The following is a 21,252-nucleotide window of genomic DNA, read 5'->3' on the forward strand; positions in this document are numbered from 1 at the left end:
TGCTGACTGCAAGCACTAGACCCTAGACTGGTTGAAACCAGAAGGTTGATGATGCTTGAAACTTTACCTTGATGCCAGCCAATTGTGCACGAGCTGATCACACACCCTACAGCCCCCTCCCACACACTGGCTTTAAAAGCCCTTCCCTGAAAACCATTGGGGAGTTCGGGTCTTCTGAGCATAAGCTGCCTGTTCTCCTGTCTTGGCACCCTGCAACAAACGTTGTACTTTCCTTCACCACAGCCTGGTGTCAATAGATTGCCTTAACTGAGCATGGGCAAGCGGACCCAAGTTTGGTTTGTTAACAATTGCTGGGGGAGTGGAGACAGTGAGTGTAGACCACTCTTTCAGAAACTTGGCTTGTTGTGAGGGTAAGAAGCTGCTTAGGGCTGTAAGAAAAAAAAAATTATTAAGTTGGGGGAGATTTGAGTATGTTTCATTGTTAAATGGAAGGAACAGGAAGAGAAGACAGTGGAAGATGTTGAAAATATAGGAGAGAAAGCAGTGAATCCATCAAGCCACAGCGCTTGGGGAACAGACATGGAAGAAATGTGTAGCAGAGGCAAAGCGGGACGGTCAACCTCCCATACAAGGAGTGAAGTCTCTTCCACTGTGGTGGGAGAGAAAGATGGAGGGTAGGAGATGGAAAACCCCATAGAGAAGTTTTAAAATAATCACTTGGGATGACTTCTTATTCTGGAGAGAAAGCAGGGTGGGAAAACTCAGAGGAGTGGTACAGAGTGTGGAAGGCTCAGCTGAGCCGAGATTTTGTGCTTGTAGGTTTTCCAGTTTACAGAAGAGTATGGTTTTTCTCCAGCACTGCTTGTTAACTCAGAGTGGGTATAAAGAAGGGAGGAAAATGGATTGATTCAGGACTGGGATTTTGCCAGGGTGGAGCATGGACAATGAAAAGAATAGTGATATGGAGGAATTTCACATCACAATGTTTGAAAGAAAAGAGCATAGAGACCACATGAAGAATCAAAGGCAGATGGCATTACTAGGAAGGAAGATAGTATTGACATCCAGGGCCCAGAAATCCCAGTAAAGTAGAAGAAAATGTGTAAAATGAGGAAATCTTCAAGAGAGCTAAGACAGGACCTTGGGAATGAGAATGTGATGCTTCTAGCATTTGACTTGAGAGTCATAGTTTCTAGAGGAAGGTGTAGACCACCTGGGGGTGACCAGTCACCTAGATGGCTAATGTAGAGTGGATGCAGATCATTGGAAATTAGCAGGTGGACCAGGCATCTGTGAGGCATCAGTGATGGGTGACGAGTCATGCATGTTAAGGCTGAGGTCACCTTTACTGATGACAGTGGGTTGGGGGTAGGGGAAGATGCTGACCCAGTTCTCATGGTGTCTGATGAATGAGAATGAGTGAGAAGAGTATCCAGGAGATTGGTAAATGCCGGGGATTACAAGAGGTGAAGGGTAGCACAGGCAGATGGTGCTTATCTTTGGGGATAGAAGGAAAAATTCTTCCTTCTATCCCAACTGAAGGAAGGTTCCCAACTGATCCTGATGTACACGGAGCCTGGAAGAAGGAACAGTTGCCACCATAGAGGACTGCAGGGGAAGCTTGTCCCTAGAGTACATCACTAAGAAAGACCACAACGTCAATTATAGCAGAATGAGGACATTGAAAATAGTAGGGAGATTTAAGGAGGTTTCTTTATCAAGGAACAGGACTTCCATCTAGCAATTTGGAAGGGAGAGAAACACAAGACATGGGAATGGGAGAACCTGAAGGCTAGATGACTGCAGGTCAGGGGTAGTAGGGATGGAGGGGTAGTGGCATCAGCTTGTGCCCAAAGTACCCATGAGCTGGGGAAGGGAGTGCTTGAGAGCCAGTCAGCAGCAGTAGGATTCATTGCTTCATTGGATCCTCACTAAGTGTTGGAAACACTTACTGGATCAGACTCCATCATTTCCAGAGGCATCCAGCCTGTGGAGCACAGTGTCCATGGGTCCTACTTTTGTGGGGCTTCCTTAGACCAGTCAGGAGCTCCACCCTCATGGTGGGCCTGGTTTGTCACGGTATTGCCAAACTCCCACAACTGCTGCTTCAGGGAAGCTGCTGCTTCCCTACTGTCAATCCAGGTCTCTTCCAGGAAACTCGTTCCACATCAGATAATGGAGAAAAGATTCTTTTTTTTTCTTAAATTAGGATTTGACAGAGTAATTGTAAAATTGGTATTTTCTTTGAGCTTATAAAATGACCTTAGAGAGAAACTTTCTCAGCAGAGATTTTTATAAGATGTAGCATATTAAACTGTATTTAAACATGTTGAATGAATATAAATTATCACCAGTAAAAAGGGGGAAAAAAGGACAATTGTTTTATTTCTAAAAGATTTCAATGACTTTCACACAGCCGGACATCATGGCCTCATCAACTCTGATGGCTGATGCTTGTGCTGCAGCTTTGTGCCTCTTATGGTAGGGCATCTCGGCTCTCAGGAGAGGGAAAGAACAATGGGTGGGACATGTATTCCAAGCCCCAAGTGTTGAGATTCTTTAAAAAAAAGAAGTTTTTAAAATTACTACTGTTTTGCAAAAAAGTGCAGATATTCTAAGATCATAGACCCTAATTTGTTGAATTCCTGGTTCTTAAACTAGAGTCTGGTGCCTGATAGTCCTGGAAAAGTGTTTGATAAACTGAACTAAAGCCAGTTTTCAAGTGGTCAAATTAGAATTCACCACAAGAAAGTCATTAGACTAATTCCTGGGAAAAGGATAATTAAGACCAATATGGTAGACAGAATAATCCATCTGCTGATGGTGACGGCTGAGGGAGAAAGGCCCTTCCACTCTTCTGCCACATCCCACCCAAGAAGGCATCCTGGGATAGCAGAAGGGGGTCTGAGTCTAATGATTTTATTTATCTAAGGCTATGATTTTCCTCCCTGTGTTCTATCTTGAGATAGACCCATCTTCTACTCCTTCCCTCTGTTCCGCTTGTTCACATGCTGGGCTCATATCCTGATGTCCCATGCAAAGGACACTGGATGGATGGATGGATGGATGGATGTATAGATGGATAGATGGATGGATGTGCGGATGAGAGAAGAAAGAAAAGAAGAAATTCATCCCTAAAATCCTCTGATCTCAGGCTCAACATCAGTCTACAATATCCAAGAGAACATGCTGGTAGACCTCCAAGAGGCTGAGCTCCCCCAAACCCCCCAACCCCGTGAAGCTCCCAGTAACTCCCTGATGGACTCAGGTTGGAAAGACCAGCACTCTTCCGTCCAGAAAGGTCCAGACCAAGAAGGAAGAATCTCCTCTCCCTTCTGCATCCACAGTGTAGATGCAAAGAACACAGATTTGCTTGCCAAATCTCAGAGCCTGCAGCAGAATCCCACATTGTAGCCACCTCATAGCTATCACCCTTCCTATCTCCCCTTTTTCCTGGAGGCCATAAATATTAGGTGTAAGACCCACCAAATGTGCTGAATGAAGAATAAAGTCCCAGATCCCATGACTCTTCTTGGTGGTCCCGGCTGGCACTACAAAGGCATTTAACAGAGACTCACACCCTTTCTCAGGTGGCTGATCCACAGTGGACCACGAGTCAAGGTAGAATAGTGGGGGATAGTGAGGTCCCAGAATCAACTTCTCTTCCTCCTTCTCTGTCTGCTCACCTCCCCTTCCTCCCGTTTCCTCTCTCCCCCTAACCCCTCACTCAGAGAGGAAGCACCTCTGGTCTGACCCTTTTGGAATCTCTAATACTCCCCCCACTAGCCCCCACCTTCCCTAACACCTCCTCCACCCCCTTCCATCAGCCAGAACTTGTGCTGATGACACTTGGAGTTCCACCTTCCCTGGCACATTGGATGAGGGAATGACTGGAAACCTGACAGTCTATCACTACCAGGGAGTGACAATATGAAAAAAAAAAAAAAAAAAAAAAGATTCCAGCTATGAGTGTAAGTTTAAAAATGTAACTAAAAGCCTTCATCAAAGTTTAAAGAGCTTCTTGCGCTTTTAGCATTTGCTTATTCTGATTTATTGACAATGACACACTTAGGAACCGTCGTCTCTGCTGAGGCAGTGAAGTAATGGACTTTAGGGGGAGAGAGAAGAAGAGAGAGAGGGGGAAAAAAGGGAAAAAAAAAGAGAAGGTGCAGCTCACAGAAGAGAGACCGCTGATTACAGCCCACTAATTTGTTATGCACTCCGGCAAATCAGCGGTGATTCATATGACAAATAAGGAGAAAAAATTAACAGCTGTCATGTTGTGATGTGTTAATTTCCTGACAGTCTCTGCACTGAAGCCAATTACTGATTTAAGGGCAGGGAGAGAGAGCCCTGTTCAAGCTTCTAATTAGGCTTCTTCAAGACTAAAAGGATAAAAGCAAAAATAAGAGCGAGAGAATGAGGCAGGTAGCTGGTCTCCACGAGGCTCACATGCTTTTAAAGCCCCAGTTAAATAGCTTTAAGCTTAAGTGTGTTTAAGATAAGAATTTAGAAACATTTATTCACTTTTATCCCTGACCTGGTGGTTTAGGCTTTTGTGGAGTGATTGGGAGTCGAGTGAGGCCCAGGGCTCTTGTTGGCCTCTTTCTGCAAGGGTCCAACTTCTCAGATGTAATCTACTAATAATACCTTTGTTTAGTCGTGTCAACAACCATTCATCACCGTGGTAGACAAAGGGCGGGGGGTGCTCTACCAGCATCCTGCTCGGGGATCTTACAGGAGGCATGTGGTCTCTGGCTGTGCCTCCATTTCTCTAAATGTTCCTCTTGGCATTTGTCCCAAAAGAGAGGGCCTAGGGTGCGGGTTACTGGGGTCTGAGTACTTGGAAGTCAAGGTGACCTCCACACAGACTCAGGGAAGGGAGGATTCAGGCATTGTTGGCTTGACTTTGGCTCCTTCCAATCTACTGTCTTGTCTGGCTACCTCATTTGGCATCTCCATTGATCCAGTTATCCAGAATATGAGCAGATCTACTCCAGGGACCTGGAGAGTCTCTCATGGAAGAGTTAGGGGTTACTGGCTGGTGGAGGACTTATCCTTGGCCGTTCTAGGCAGCTGGGGCTTCAGCAAAGCTATCCATAGCAGAAACTCCTCTTTGTCTCCATCATTATGACCCATCAGAAAAATGGGACTTCAGAGGACCATGGGCCTCTGAATATGATCAGCTACATGGGTGACTCTCTTTTTATATTGCTTTCCAAGAAAAGCAATTCCTTTCCCATCTGTGCCCTTCACTTTTTCCTAGGGCTTGTTTAAAGGCTCTTGGTAAAATTTAGGTTTGGGTACACAGAAGCGAGCAACCTCTTGGATTGATGTCGTGGTCACTCTAGGGACTCTCCCCTGTGGATTTCCTGGAAGGGCTTCCTCCCCAGATAGGCAGAAGTCGTATCACCCAATGTTCATGGTTTATTTCCTTATTGTAGATGGGAGAAATCTATGAGGATTCTTTCGTTGCCTGTGACACAATGAAAGAAAAAGGAAGGAGGAAAGGAGGGAAGGAAGGAAGGATGGAAGGAAGGAAGGAAGGATGGAAGGAAGGGAAGGAGGGAGGGAGGGAGGGAGGGAGGGAGGGACCGAGGGAAGGAGAGAAAGAAGGAAGAGAGAAAAAGCCCACCCTAAGTGACTAAAGTGACTAGGGAACTTCTTGGCTCAAAAACTGAAGAATCCAAAAAGCTCTTGTTTGGGAGTGGCTGGACACAGAGCCTCAGATAGTGACCACAGAGCTTGGACTACAGGCTGCCTTAGCCTCCTGGCCCAACTTCCTTTGTGTGGGTCCCATTTGCAGATGGACTCTCTGTCTGGTGATGAACAAGAAAAGGCAACTTTAGGTGCAAGTTTCATTGAAAAGGGAGAACCAGGCCTTTCTCCATTATTTACCCCAAACATCCTGAGTTTCCTGATGGACAAGACGAGTTTGTTGGGGGAACAGGTCGGTTTTCATGGGATGCATACCTAACCCACCAGCTTAGGCATGGATCCCATGCCCACCCCAGAGCTGAGGAGAGAGTGCTCTCAGACACAGGGGTGAGAGAAGACAGATTTCCAAAGAAACTCAGGGAACGAGCCCCAGAGAAGGAGGAATGAATGCTAGAGAGGCAAGCCACAAACGTGCCCTGGAGTGGACAAGTGACCACAAAAGCAAGCCTTTTCAGAAAACGTCTGGATCAAACTTGATTGTTTCTGAATTTCCTTGAGCTTCCTAATATTTGAATTTATTTAAAGTGATGTTAACTGATGTTTTAGAGGGATGCAGGCAGGGGAGGAGGGCAGAGCAGGTGTGGGGGCAGAAGCCCATTTGCAGTGACTCTGACTTTCATAGCCTTGACCCTGGGATCCAGATACAGAGCAGGGCCTCCTTTATTGCAGGGCTTTCTTTCCATAGAGATTTATCACATGTCTGGGAGTAAAGCAGGTCCCTACCCTGGAGGCGCTGCCATGGCCCCTGGTGATACAGCCCTGCTCAGGGACCTGTGTAGCCCCAGCTGAGGTCACGCCAGCTCTGAGCCCCAGAGAATTGCTGCCTCCTGCTGCCCGAGCATCTGGGTCCAGGGTAAACGCATCATTACTACAATTAAAGAATCACTCATGCATTGACTGGTGAGGGGAAAACAGGTCCCTAGAGCCCCAGCCTCCTCCCGGATGGCTTCCTCCTTTCAGGCAGGTGCTCTGATTAAAAGGCTTCAATGGTTTATTTCATTAGGAGTCACTGTAGGTATTGCCCGAGACAACAAGAATCCTTTGACATTGATTTTGTTGGTCACGGCAACCCTAAACTTGAAGGGATGGCTAAAAGGTAATTCACTCTCTAAGCTGTGCTCAATCCTGGCCCATTATCAACTGAGTTGAAATATGTCAGCAGAGTAAGATACTGAGTGTATTATCTTTTTCAGGAGGGTTTGCTGAGTGAAGAACACACATGCATTTACCTACCTGAGTGCTGTCCAGCAGACTTATGATTTATTGATTCATGGAGCATCCTTCATCTACATCAAGATGTTCTCCAAGAGAGTGCCACATCCCAGGGGAGGACTGAGCTGGCCTCGGGGAGAAGAGGGCACCTCCAAGGTGGGTGGTCTCATCTCCTATGTGGGAGACCTTGGCAGCAGAATAGGGTTTATTGTATGAGAAGCAGACCATGAACTGGGCTGAGTTCCCCAGGGTGCTGCAAGGAGCAGCCAACCAGCTGTAGTTTGAGAGGGCCTCAAGATAATTCCAACTGAGGACCGGGATGGGGGAAACAGACTTGGGGTTGAAACAGAAAAGGCATGAGAAGCCTAGGAGGATGGCAGAGATGCTTGACCAAAATACCATGGGAATGCTGGCTTTGAGAAAAGCCATAATGCCTTATCGGCCTGAAAATTCTGGCACTGGGATGGGTAAGAATGAGGAAGAGGATGAGATATGAGATTCCAGGATGTGTGGTTTGGCCCCTGGATAAACCAGATCATTTGCTCAGCGCTCCATCCCACTGACTGTGGTGGGATACACTGCCTCACTCTTGTGGTTCCAAAATTCTCCTAGTGTCTCTTCGAGGACTTTGAGGGATGCCTTCTGTTTCCTGGACCCCTGCCTTCCTCCCGTCCTCCATCCCCATCTCTGCTTCTCCACATGTTCTTCCTTCTACCTTTGTCATCCCTCCTCCTCGCTTCCTTACTACTTCGTCTCTCTTGTGCCATGACCGGTCCTGATTATTTCATTTCTGGTGGATGTTTAATTACCACTCAAGGGCTGTAGGGTATTTGAGGAATGGTGGTGAGGGAAGCCCCCAAAGGAAACAGACAAAACCTAAGCTAACAGTATATCCAAATGGGCAAGTTGGATGTCAGGTTCAGAGTCTGCCCACCCCAAAGCCTGGTCCCTTCCCTTGGCCTCATCTTTTCCATTCACACCCACTCCTGACCACTGGCCCATGGAGAAGGTGCTTCCATCACTGTGGCTTTGGTGGCAATTTTGGGACCCCCAAAAAGCCCATGCATGAAGCCCACATTCTTCTCATCTGGCTTCCTCTTTTCCAGCCAAAGAATTTCCAGGTACGTTTTCTTTGATCTCCCCTCCATAGGTACCTGTAGATGTTTCCTAGCACTTTGATTTGTCTGTTGTGTTTAGGAGGTATAATTTTCTGATGTTCACATGGGCTTATCAGCTCCCTTTCTCCCTGCACCGCCAAGGCGAGTGTTATCAGCACAGCTCTGGAAACAGCCTCAGATGAGAGGATCTGTGTTGCCACAAAGCTTTCACATGATGGAGTGGCCGGTGCTGAAAGACACATCAAGATAGGAGGAATCCTGAGAATGTTCTCTGTAAGATTAAACGGCAAGAACGGGTCAGACCAGGGACCCACAAGCTAAACACGTAGGGAGAGGAGAAACAAACGTGTGATGTCCTTGGCGATGAAGGTGTCACAGCCCTGTCGTTTGTATGGCAGTCTTTGCAAAGGATCTTCTCATTTTAGAGATGAGTAAACTGAGCTTCCCTGGATTCCTGCCAGGCTCTGCCTGTGTCTGTGTTCTTGAAGGGATATCGTCAGAGGCTTGCAGGTGACCTGAAGGCTTTAACTCTTCTTCTCAAGGAGCGCCACCGTAGGCGGGCAGGTGGGGAGCAGCTGACAGAGCGGGAGTGTCTGAGCGGGTGTTCAGGCTCAGCACCCTCCAAACCCTCTCGGATGCAGAGAAGACCAGGTCCTGCCCCAGCCTTGAGGGACACTCCCGAGCCCCACTTGGGTCCATTTCAAATTCTGGTGACACTCTGCTGCCAGGAAGAGTTTAGGAAGGAAGGGCAGCGACTGGGGACTCTTGCATCTGGTCCCATTTCAGTTTGTTTAGGCTGGGGCTGGGTAAACAAAAAGGGAATACTCCCCAGCTCTCAGGAGGGCTCTTTCTGACCTGGCGCACAGAGACCTGTGTGGGCCCCACAGAGATGGCCTACAGAAAATCTGGGAAGTCCATAAAATTGTATGTCAAATGTTATTGGTATGAGAAGTGTACACTCCCCCAGGAAGGGGGGCATAGATTTCATCAAATTCTAAAAAGGAACTGTGTGCCCCAAGAGGTTAGCTGTTTCCCTGTACTGCTTCTGAGCTGGGCTCTGAAGTCAGACGGACCCGGCTGGAACCCTGGCCTTGCACCGACTGGCTGTACAACCACGGGCAAGTTCTCCGTCCTATGTGAACCGCAGGGTCAGAAAAACCGGAAGAGAGATCATAACACTACTACCTCAAAGAACAGTTTTGGGATCGAACAACGCATTGCCCGTGGAACGATTAGCCAAGTGCCGGGTGCGCAGCGGTCTTCAATCAAAATGAGAGTGTGGCAGTGGTAGGGGTGGGGTGGGGGGAGGCAGGGCTCTAGCCTGAACTTGACCTCAACTTGAAACCCCTTATCTCAGAACCATTCGCCTAGCTGTAAAATGGGTACAGTGGACCCAGCCTGCCCGCTTTACTGGGCTGCTGAGAAGGTGACAAGAGACAGTGTGTGGAAATGGGCTTTGGTGAATGTAAGGCCAGAGTGGTGACACAAGTGGCCTTCAGAGCCAGGGCTCACTGTTGGCCGGGGGGGGGGGGGTGGGGGGGGGGGGCGGGTGTGGTTCCCGGGTCCAGCTTCCAGCACAGGGGTGGGGCTGACCTCCACTAGTGCCAGCTCCGCCCTGATCTCCAGGTGGCTTCCCCCTGCTTCCCCATCTCCAGACCTTCACCTTTGATAAAAGCTCAAGGGTAGCTGGGGGAGGGGAGACTGCATTTAATTTAATAGGGAAAATAATTCACGTGCTTATAATGAAATGCGACAAGCAGAACATAACAAGTAAATACACTACAAACTATGTTGCAAGCCTCTAAGGTAACAGAAAATAACTAGTTTTAGTTGCTTTTTTATCTATTATGAAGAATGTCAAGCATTTGACAACAGATTATTTAATAAAAAATACTATAATTTGTGTTTAAGCGATAGCAATAGATATTACATTTATTTTAGTTCTATCCAAGGAGACAGGTTTGGGATTTCTTAAAGGAATTAGGAAATACAAAGTGAGAGGTTTAATGGGCCTGGGAAGAGCGGGCCGAGGGCTGGGTTTCCCTGGGGCTTGCGTGTGCAGACCCCACCTGCTAGGAGCACGCGGTGTGCCCAGCCTGTGCCAGCCTGCGTGAGAAACTGAGGGAAATATGAACACATTCCAGGAAAAATACCAGGCACTGGCTGGGGGCTGTGCTGGACACCTTCACACCTCGTCCCTGCAGGCCCCCAAAGGCCTCAGTGCCCCTAGGGAGAGAGACCCAGGACACGTCAGAGAACAGTTGAAACACTAGAACAAGCCTCATTAATGAGCCCCAGCAGAGATGCACAGGATTGCCGGAGCTTCATCCTTGGTGACAGTGAAAAATTGGAAACCATGTACATGCCCATCCAAAGGGGAGTAGGGAGACAAGATAGTACATCCCTCGCGGAATGCCTCTTGCGCGGCTAAGCGGATTCCCAGCCGTGAGTGCTTGGACCTCAGAAATGCCATGATGATGGAATAAAAGCACAGATTTATACTTGCATGTAACCACACAGTATATAAAATTTAAGAATGTGTGTGCATGCATGTGTGTGCACAGGTGTGTGTGCATGTGTGTTCTGTGTGCTCTGGGTTGCGTGTGTGTGCCTGCACACAGACAGACGTGGATTGGAAGGATGTACAGCAAAGACGCTACCTCAGGAGAGAGAGAATGGAATGGAATCGGGGTGGTGTCAGGACCTGAAATGCATCATGCAGACAGCCCCCCATGACAGGGCTCCGGATTGTTGTTATTTTTGATATCTGCAACAAATATGGCCGATGTTAATATCTGCTAATTCTGGATGTTGAGGAATTAGGTCTTTGGCTCTTCTCTGTACTTTTTTATGTTTCCCCAGAAGAATGAAAAATGAAGGGCAAGCGAGAAGTGTACTCACATAGCAGCATACTTGAGACACCTCACGGGTGTGGGGAAGGTGTGGGTTGGTGACATAGCCAGGCCAGGGCCCCGGGTGGCCTTGACTTCATTTGCCTAGAAAGGAAGGGTGCATTCAGATATCACCCAGGCCCTTCCGGCTCTGATGTGTTCCCTGTGTCAATCAGCTGAGAAGCCCCGTCGGAGCTTAGGAAGGAGGAGGCCAAAGAGGGCTAACGGAGGGGCTGGTGAGCCAGCCTGAGCCGGACTTGAAGGCCAAGAAGGACTTGGACGAGGACGAGGAAGGCTGGCGTGTGTGACAGTGGTGAGTGTGCATTCCTGGAGGAGGGAGCTGCATGAGACCGGGCTCTGGGGAGAGGCCTGCGCAGCCAGGGGCCTACGTGGGAACGTGGCCAGTGGCCTACATGGGAAGGTCAGCGGTGGGTCATCAGGGCATTGGGCAGCAAGATGAGGCATGACTCGGGTCACTCTCTCCATGCGGCCTACTGGCCAGGGTGAGTCTTAGGCGCCTCTGAGAGCTTCTGCCCCTCTGAGCAGGAGCCACTGCCCATCTCCATCCCAGCACCACCACAATGGGATGGCAACCCGTGACCAGACTTCAAGAGGTTTCTCCCAGGTTTCAAGAGGAAACCGTAATCCCTTCTTTAAATGAAACCTCTTAGTTTTCAGCTGTTTGCTCAACTTAGTTTTTTTTTTTAACTGTGTTTGAAACACAGTGCATAGGTCTGGGGGTTGCATCGGGCCTCCAGAGATGGGCAAGGAGACTTAGATTTGCACAGCCTTCCATCTGAGCCCTAAGAGAACCCCTAAACGACCCCATCCTTTCTGCCCTGAGCAACTAGCTGGCCTGGCAGCTGAGCCACTTCCCAGCCACCAGAGGCGCAAGTGCACCAGAGGCGCAAGTCCTTCAAACTCTCTGAGTCTCAGTTTCCTTAGGAGTTGAATGGGTGTCCCTAGCCCCCACTCCTGGGCAGTTGGGAAGATTAAACAACATCACATAAGCATGGGAAAGCATTCAGGAAGCTGTGAAGTGCTGTGCACACACAAAACATAGTGCTACCATCCACGTCGGACCTTGTGAGTTTTTACAAGCAAAAGGTCAGTGTTGAATCCATTCAGCATCCTCGCGTTTTAACTCCAAACAGACAAATGCTCCTAAGAATTTCTCTCACGTGGCTCAGTTCAGGCAATGGACTCTTCATCAGACACGACCCTCACGCAGATGGGAGCCGCACCTCCCGTCCTGCTCCAGGGCTGTTGCCAGGCAGCTGCACTGAGAAAGGAGCTGGTCACCCTGCTCTCTACCGCAGGTCTCATTTCCACTAGCCCTACTCTGCCTACAGCGGCTCTCGCCTGGCTGACATTGCATGGCAGAAGGAGACTGAACGTGTGAGGGAACTGGAAATGATGCTGTCAGAGACACATGCAGAGGACCTCTGGGGAGAAAACAGCCACTGTCCTCAGGTGTCTGAAGGGCATATGTGGGGGGGAAGGGGGACGACACTTGAGTGGTCCACATCAGAGTTTTGCAATGTGAAACGGACAGCTTTGCAGGTGAAGAGCTTCTGCTCATGGGAGGTGTTCACGCCAAGGCTAGTGGCTCTTGGAGGAGCATGAGTTTCCATCCGGGGTGAGATCTTACTACGTGCCTTGCGTAAGGCTTCTCCCAGACCAGTCACCTAGGATGCTCCAGCAACCAAGCTTCACAGGCAGCCCTGTGTATCAAGAGGTGGGGGCCCCCTCTGAAACCCAAACAAGCAGCAGCATGCTCTGTGGGCTGGCGGACTCTCTGCCGCCGCAGTCCCAGAACAGGACGGACACAAACCCGGGCGTGGCTGATCCCGCAGCCCCCATCCCGTGGTCTGCCCAGGTAGAGCCCGTGGCACAGCCAGAGCAATTAATAACCTTGGCACCTGGATGAGAGGCCCTGGCGGGTTTCCCCTAGTCTCCATTTGCCTTCCCAGTGTCTGCGATTAAATTAATCCCCTAATACATAATTAACTCAAAGTCGAAAGGTGAAGTCAAACTTAACCAATTTACTGTTCTGGAGCTGGTTTAGTTCAGATCATGTGATTTTAATTCTTTCCGTATGACCAGGTGATGGGGAAGGCGGAAGGGGGAGAGGAAAATGCACAGATTAATTTCATTCCTTAACCTCCCTAATGCGCCTGCTTGCTCGCATCGTGTTGCAGACAGCAGATCATCACATGATTTATGGGACTGACCGCTGCTTGCGTCTCTCAGGCTAATGACACACACACTAGAGTCATTGATTTGTATGAGTAGCCCCCACTCTTCATTTATCACAATTTAATGTAAGAGTTTGCAATGCAGAGAAAAAATCCACATGGGAGACATGGGCCCATAGGCCCAGTGCCGCCATCCAGTTATGAATCATTTGCTGCCTTTTAATATATAGACTATTCCATTCTGGAAAATGCCCCCATAAGGTCATATTCTTCTCCTGAACATCCCGACAATTAAAGTCCCTGAGAAGCGGTTTTAAGATGCATGACCCACCGGCACCTTTGTTAGCGCTCTCTCTCCTGTAATGCGTGCTATCGATTGCTCCTGAACTCTCCGGAACCCTTCCTAAGCCATAACCCGCGAAAGTTTCTGAGGACAGCGTTGTACAACCCAAGTGTAGGATGCCCGGAGCTCCTGCCACGGGCCAGCCAGGCCCTGTGTGGGCATGAGTCATGGCCCCTTCCCGCACAGACACTGTGGGCAAGCTCAAAGGGTCTCATGTCCCTGAGGGCCAGATCAAGACATTGAAATTAATGGCATTTCAAAGGAGAGCATTTAATTTCTGATTATAAAAAAGTAGTCCTGAGTTAGCAACTTGGAAGATTCAGAAAAGGAACAAAAGTTCCAGTGAACAACGAGATTAAGGAATTCTTGCATTTCTCAAACCAGAGAATTTCTCTCGCCCACCTGGGAGAATTGTCAGGACCTGCAAAGCCTCAGGACAGCCCCGCACATCTTCCTGGAGGGACACATTGATTCCACGTTTTAGGAAGAAAAACAAAAGTTTACTTAAAACACACGGACATATTATATAGTAAAATGGAATATGCACAATTTTTTCAAGATCAAATAGAAGCCTTTAAATAGATGTGCTGATGCAAGAAACTTGACTGTGTCCCAGAGCTACTAGATTGTGAAGGGGTTGTGGGTGTTTCTGGAAGAAAGTTGGGGAAGCATGGTTGGCGTGAACCAGGGTCACAGACACAGATGCCTCTTGGCGAAGCAGGCCAGGTAGGGGCTGGAGGAGGTGGGACCTGGGGACCCGGGTCTGGAGAACAGCACTGCTCAGCTCCCTTGGGAGAATGACAGGTCCAGTATGGCCCCATCTCTTAACTTTTGAACGTAGCATAAGATCTTGATGTAAAAAAAAAAAGAGAAATCTATATTGTTAAATGCCAGAATAATGGAAAGAACATGGCTCAGAATGCCAGAGCCAGGCGCTGGCTGTGGCCTGTGGCGTAACTGCCTACCCCACACACCTGAATTACATGGTCCTCCACTACCCAGCCCCGCTCCCTGGGGAAGGAGCTTATAGCCCTTTGGAAAGCACTATATTCCCTGAGTAGCAATAGGAGGAGTGGCTCTTTTGTGGATTTCAGCATGGACAGGAGGTCAGTTTCAATTCCAAGGCCAAAACCCCCCAAATTAGAAATTCTGGGCTTGGAATAAGGAAGAAATAGATATCTATTCACCATATTTAAAAAAAAAACAAACAAAAAAACCTCTCAAAATCACACTAGGGCTTTTATCAATCCTTGAATGAATTATCGTTTAAAATAATCAGTCTGAAAATGTCATCTTAGTTCACTTAAGCATTTTCCTGCTGGGTTGGTTTTGTAGTGAAGTCCACCTATAATGCCTTCACTGTTTTCCTGGAAGCATCGCAGCCCCAGATCTTAGAGAAAGAAGACAGAAAAAATAATGAAACAGTGAACTGAACTGTTTTCTTCCTGAAAAGTTCTAGCCCTCTCAGGATTTGGCTATAACATACAGAAATCTAGACCATGAAATGCAGGGTCTGTGGCTCACCCATCTTTGTGCCACGCCCTGTGCTCTGTGACATGGTGAATGAATGGAGGAGCGAATGGCTGAATTATGGCTCAAGAGAAAAGCCAGCGGCATCCCGATGGGAGTGATGGCAGCGATGGGGAGAGGACACCACTTCCTGGATGCCCCCTAGGGCTCACTCTGGTGGGCAGGGGTGGGTATGGAGTATCAGGGAAGTAGCCCAGGGTGAGGATACCGGTGTCACTGGCTCCAGGCTGTCACTCTTTGATTCTAGTGCCTCATCTATTACAGGAACCTGCCCTGTCCGCCACTGCCCTGTCCTGTCCTGAGGCTGTTGGCTGGTGAGACCACTGATTTGTTTTCTCATTGACTGGTTCATTAATTCATTCAACAACTACATACAGACATCTCCTAGGGGCCAGGATCTGTGCCAGCACCTGGGAGTCTGGGGATGGGCAAGGTCCTTGCCCTCATGAAGCTTATATTCTGGAGTGGGGACAGGGGACACAGAGTTAAGAATAAAATACATCAAATAATGTCAGATGGAGGGAGAGGAACATGATTCGACTGGGTGGTCAGGGAAGCTCTCTAAAGAGGTGACATGTGAGCTGAGACCTGAATAACAAGAGGGGCATGAAGATCTGACTGAGGGCATTCTCAGGAGGATAAACAGTAAGTGCAAAAGTCCTTGGGCAGGAATGAGTCTGACACAACTGGGGAACAACAATCAGTCCCATGTGTCTAGAGATGAGCCTCATCCACTTGAAGGAAAGCTCCAGGCTCCTCTAAACCCCTCTCCACCCAGGGCAGAGCAGGCCAGCATAGGCACCTGCTCAGGCTTGCAGTGCAATGCACAGGCTAAGGTCTCCCAGAGTTACACCTCCCACAGGGCACCAGGGGAGGCTTTGTGCACACGGGGTTTAAGTTGGCTCTTGAAGAGAGAGGAAGAGTCTGCCAGGAAGAACAGAGGACGCGAGCTGCATGTCGAAAGACAGAGGGCTGTCGGGTGTGGCTGGACCGTGGACTGGATGCACATGGAGGGGCTGCAGGTGGGAGAAGAGTTCAGGACAAGGTGTTATTCACGAGGCAGAGAAAGGAGAAGTGGGAGGACTCAAGCCAGAGCCGTTGAACTCTGCATGGGAAGAGTTAGGAGTTACCATCTCCAGTGGTTTTAGGGGCAACCAGGCAGGGAGCCCCATGGACAAAACAGCTGGATAAAGACCTCCTGGGGCTGGACCTTCCACCCTGAGACAGGACAGTCCAACATCTCTAACAGTACAGACGGTTGGCCGGCACCCAGGACACACCAGGTGAGCCCCTGCTCAGGGATCATGGAATCTCACCCTTGCACACCCCGCCACTGCCTTTGGGGCAAAGCCTAGTCTCCAGGCATCTGGATGGGCTACTTGGATTCAAACCAATAGCAACCACAGCCTTTTCCTTCAGCTGGTGACTACGTACCACTGTATCATTTCATCCTCCTACCCACCTTGTAAGGTAAGCACAGTTGCTGCCGTTTCATGTGAGGAAGCAGCCTCAGAAACGCTCATTGGCCAACTCCAGGTTTCACAGCTAACAGGTGATGGAGTGCGGCTGTAGGATTCATGCCTTTGGGAGTGCATGAGGTGACTTTGGGTGCCCCGAAGACACCATGTTTTATCCCGGGCTTTCCCAAAAGCAGAACCTGGGACCAGGGCTTGTGTGCAGGTGGTTTACCTGGGAAGTGATCCCAGAAAACAGAGGTAGGGGAATAGGGGAGGTAAAACAGCGAAGGAGGGAAAACCAATCTGATCTGGAGGTGTGATGAGGTGCCCCTGACGAGCATCAAGACTAGGAGGTATGGCCCAGGTGGAAGCTTTAGATCAACCTGTTCACAGCTGGAGTGAGGGTGGGCCAGAGAGGTAAGGCTGGGGCTCAAGCTGGCAGATGGCATCAAGTTCCCATGGCAGGAACATCATTTTCTTTACGTTCCTCGTTCAATCCTGGGGCTCCCTGTCACCTAAGACCTGCCTCAGGCTGGAGCTGGGGCAGGGAAGTGAATCTCACCATGATGTATAAATACTGCTTTATGTCATTGTATTATTTTACTATTATCTCCTACTTATGTCAAATGGTTCCCCATTTATGATAGTTGTAAAAAGTTTCTTTTAAAAACCCCTTGTTCATGTAAAAGAGGTAAGTGGATGTAATGAAAATAGTAGTGAACAGTGCAAGAGATGGCCAGGGATGTGGTGAATGTCATGAAAGAGACCCAGGAACCCCAGAAGGCGGGCCCTGTGGCCCTACGCTGTGCTTGCTGAAATGATCAGACAGCAGAAATGACTGTGTGTGTGTCTGATCTCAGCCCTTTAATGCTTGTCAACTGCTCGTGTTCACACCTCTTATGGTGTTTGGGTCGGGTTTCCTGTCTGCATCTCTCTAAGAAATCACTTTGGCCAGAGGAGCTCTGGGCTCCCAGAACACGAACCGGGAACAGCTATGAATGGCTTGATTGACTGATTGATCGATTATTAAACAGTCACAAGAGGCACTGGGGAGAAGCAGGCCTCTTGAGTAAGTCCTGAGCCCAAGTCTCTGCTCACTCACCAGAAACCAGTGATTATATAGTTACTTCTGCTACTGATTGTTAAAAATACTAATAATATTTACCTGCTAACTCCTCTGGACTGTTAGCCCTGTGAGTAGGGCCTGTCTCTTCTCTGCCTTGTTCACCTCCCCGGGTCCTGGTACACAGCGGGAGCTCAGTACGTGCTTGGGGCATGAGTATCACTGCTTTTAAAAGATGATGCCTCCTTTCCGTAGGTCTTAGGGGGATGCTGAGTGCAGGAAAGGACTTTGATTTGCAGGAGCTCATCCTTCATAGCCGGGGTCTGGGTGTCTGGTGGACTGTTTGGGGGGTTCAGTGCGGCCATGAGCATGACAGAGCTCTGGACATTTTAAATCACTGTGCAAACCTGGGGCCTTGGGTGTGGGTCATGATTGTGCTACTGTCACAGTCAAGTCACATTGTAGAATTATAAGCTCATCTAACCTGCACACGTTCAACAAATGCGGGTGCAGAGGGAAGGAGGGCAGAGGGAAACTTTCATATGCCACCCTCCATCTGCTGCTGGCACCCCCTGCTAAATCACTGCTGCACCCTCTGTTTGGTACCTGTCTGTCTTGTCCACACAGGCTGGCTCCCTTCCTGTCCTCAAGCTCCTTCCAGCTTGGCAATCTGAGCTCCCAGGTGTGCAGGACCATTCTGGTGGCCCTGCCCTTCCTGGACACCTTGAGGCAGCCCGCGGCCTGTCTGCTGGGACACAGCACCAGCTAGTACTTCTCCGAGGCTTGCCCAGGCCATGGGACTCAGTCTCCTTCTCCCTGCTCCTGCCATTGATAGATCCCAAAAGGCCACTGGGTGGCTGGAAACAGGGCCCATTTCTCAGGGTCCCTGGGGGCCCTCAAGCTCTGGCACCCCATCCCGAGCTCCTCACTGCTCCAGCTCAGAGAGTGTTCTCCACTCTGGCAGCATACATTGCTCTTTGGCCTCCCAGTCTCTCCCAGATTGGTACTTTGAGTCTTGCCCTTCCCATTGGTCCTAGGGTTTCTGGGAATCTAAAGTCAGAAAAAGACGCCTTGGTCTGCTTTCTACTTCTTTACTTCTGCCCTGGGCCTGACTGACAAGAGGAAGATGAACTGAGGCATAAAATGAAAGAGAAGGAGAGAGGCGAAGATATTAGGTAACATTTCAGAATATGATCACACTATTCTCCTTGGCTAAAACACGCTCTTGTTTAGTTGCTCAAAATAAGTTTCATTTTTCTCCCATTTTACAGATCAGGAAACAGAGGGTTAGTGGGGCTAAGTGACTTCCCCAGGGTAACAGTTAGTGAGTAAGAGGCCATGATTCACAACTAGGTCTGTTTGACCTTAGAACTCACCATCTCATAGTGCACTAGCTCATCCCTCCAGATGAAAGCTAACAGCTCAGGGAAAGAGGGAGCCAGCAGGGCCAGGAGGTAAGCCCATAGCCTCACATTCTCCAGCAGGCATCCTACTTGGTGTCTGTAGACAGAAGCCCCTCAAGCTCAACATCTGGGGTTTACAGAAGCAAGTTTCCTAAGTAACCTAGTCCTAGCGATTCAGGGAGTTCACATTAAGTAGAATTGATTTTTAATTTAATTTCCTTCTTGGGGAAAAAAAAGAATCAGCTATGCCTGCTGGTGTCAACACAGCTGGGCTCCCTCTGTTTGGCACTATGGTTCATTGTGGCATCTGCTGTTGTCTCCTGGTGTCACAGAGAGTCAGATCATGAAGACCAAGCAACGGTGTGTGCTCAGAGCTGGGAAACTCTTTACTTTCAGCTCTGAGAGCCTTTTTGTGCTTGGTTCCCAAGGCAAGTTATGTCCCCCAGCTCCATTTGTGCCAGGTGTGGTGGGCCACACACATCATGCCTTATTTCATGTGTTCATCACATCACACCTGTTAGTCCCATTTTGCAGACAATGACACTAAGGAACAGATAGGTAAAATGATGTATCTAAAGTCTCACAGTGAGTAAATAATAGAGCCAGGATTTAATCATGGACTGTCTGATTAGAGGCATTTTCCTGGCCCAGAATCTTCACACAAAAAGTTAATAATAAAAGTAATACAATATATGACAGCAATAGCTAAAAAGGAAAGGAAGAAATGTAAGTGTTCTGTTGTAAGATTCTTATAAAATCTGTGAAGTTGCATGAAATTATTTAAAAGTTAACTGTGATAAGTTAAAGATGTATGTTGTAAATCACAAAAAATAAGACCAAGAGGTAGTGGAGATAAAATGGAGATAGAAAAAAAAATTAACCCAAAAGAAGATAAGGAAGCAGGAAAAAAAGAATAAAGATAAATGAGACAAATAAAAAACAAATAACAAGATGATAAACTTTAACTTAAGCATATTGATAAGCACAATAAATGTAAATGGCTTAAGCATTGTAGTTAAATTAATTTAAATTGAATTAAATTAAATTAAAAAACAAATAGTTTTGGATATAAAACAATATATATTGCCCCAAAGAAATACGCACTAAATATAGGGCACGGAGAGGGCAAAAGTAAAAGGACACCAAGGTGTCCTTCAACAGATGAATGGATAAAACAAACCGTGGTATAGATATACAATGGAATGACCCTAGTCAACAATATTTATAAACGCACATTAACTAAGCCTCAGACTTTGTATGTCTCCCCTGAACTGGATGACTCAGTCCCAATGAATAGAGTATGGAAAACGGAGAACACAGTGGAGAAACCTGGCAGATGTCATCTTAACCAAGTGATCCAAGTTAACATCACCAGTAATGTCACTTGATATCATTTACCCCCAATATGATGTGATGGGAAAGGCAATTTTTCTTCTATAATCCCAGTATAATTATGAGAATATATCAGACAAACCCAAACTGAGGATCAGTCTATAAAATACCTGACCAGTACTCTTCAAAAGTATAAAGGCAATAACAAACAAACAAAAAGACAGAGATTATCACAGAACAAATGAAATGAAAGTGACAAATGTGAACTCTTGGATTGGGTCCTGGGACAGAAAAGTACATTAGTGGAAAAATCTGGGAATATTCCGAAAAAAGTCTGTAGTTTCGTTAATAATAATGTATTAATGTAATTTCTTAATTTTGAAAAATATACCATAGTTATGCAAGATGTTAACATTAGGAAAAGATGAGTGAAGGGTATATAGGAAATTTCAGTACTCTTTCCAACTCTTTTGTAAATATAAAATTATTCCAAAATAAAGGTTTTCTTAAAAAAAGTTAGAGGATGAAAAATGCTATACCTAACCACTAATCAAAAGAAAAGCTACGGTAGCTATATTTTATATCAGACACACTAGATTTCAAAATAAAAAATATTACCAGGGTTAAAGAGGTACATTTTATAATGTGTGTGTACACTTAATAAAGTTTTAAAATACATTAAGACAAAACCTGAGACAACTGAAAACAGGAATGGAAGAACTGACAATTATTTTTAGAGATTTAAACACCCATCTATCAGTAACTGAAAGAACAGGCAGACCAAAAACAAAATTAGTAAAATATAGAAGATTTGAACAATATTATCAAAGTGCTTTAGCCACTTCTGAAAGTGATCTATGTGCATCTCCTCCCAACTCCACATTCAATGACATCACATCAGTAGCTTAAATTTGGCCACGATGGGAGGATATTTCCACAGAAGTCATCAAGTACTACAAAGCAAGGCTTTTTCCCTCCAGGGGTCCTGTTAAACATTTTCCAACATCAATCAATCAAAACTAAATG

This window comes from Balaenoptera musculus, chromosome 19 (assembly GCF_009873245.2).
Source record: "Balaenoptera musculus isolate JJ_BM4_2016_0621 chromosome 19, mBalMus1.pri.v3, whole genome shotgun sequence".
Classification (NCBI taxonomy): Eukaryota; Metazoa; Chordata; class Mammalia; order Artiodactyla; family Balaenopteridae; genus Balaenoptera; species Balaenoptera musculus.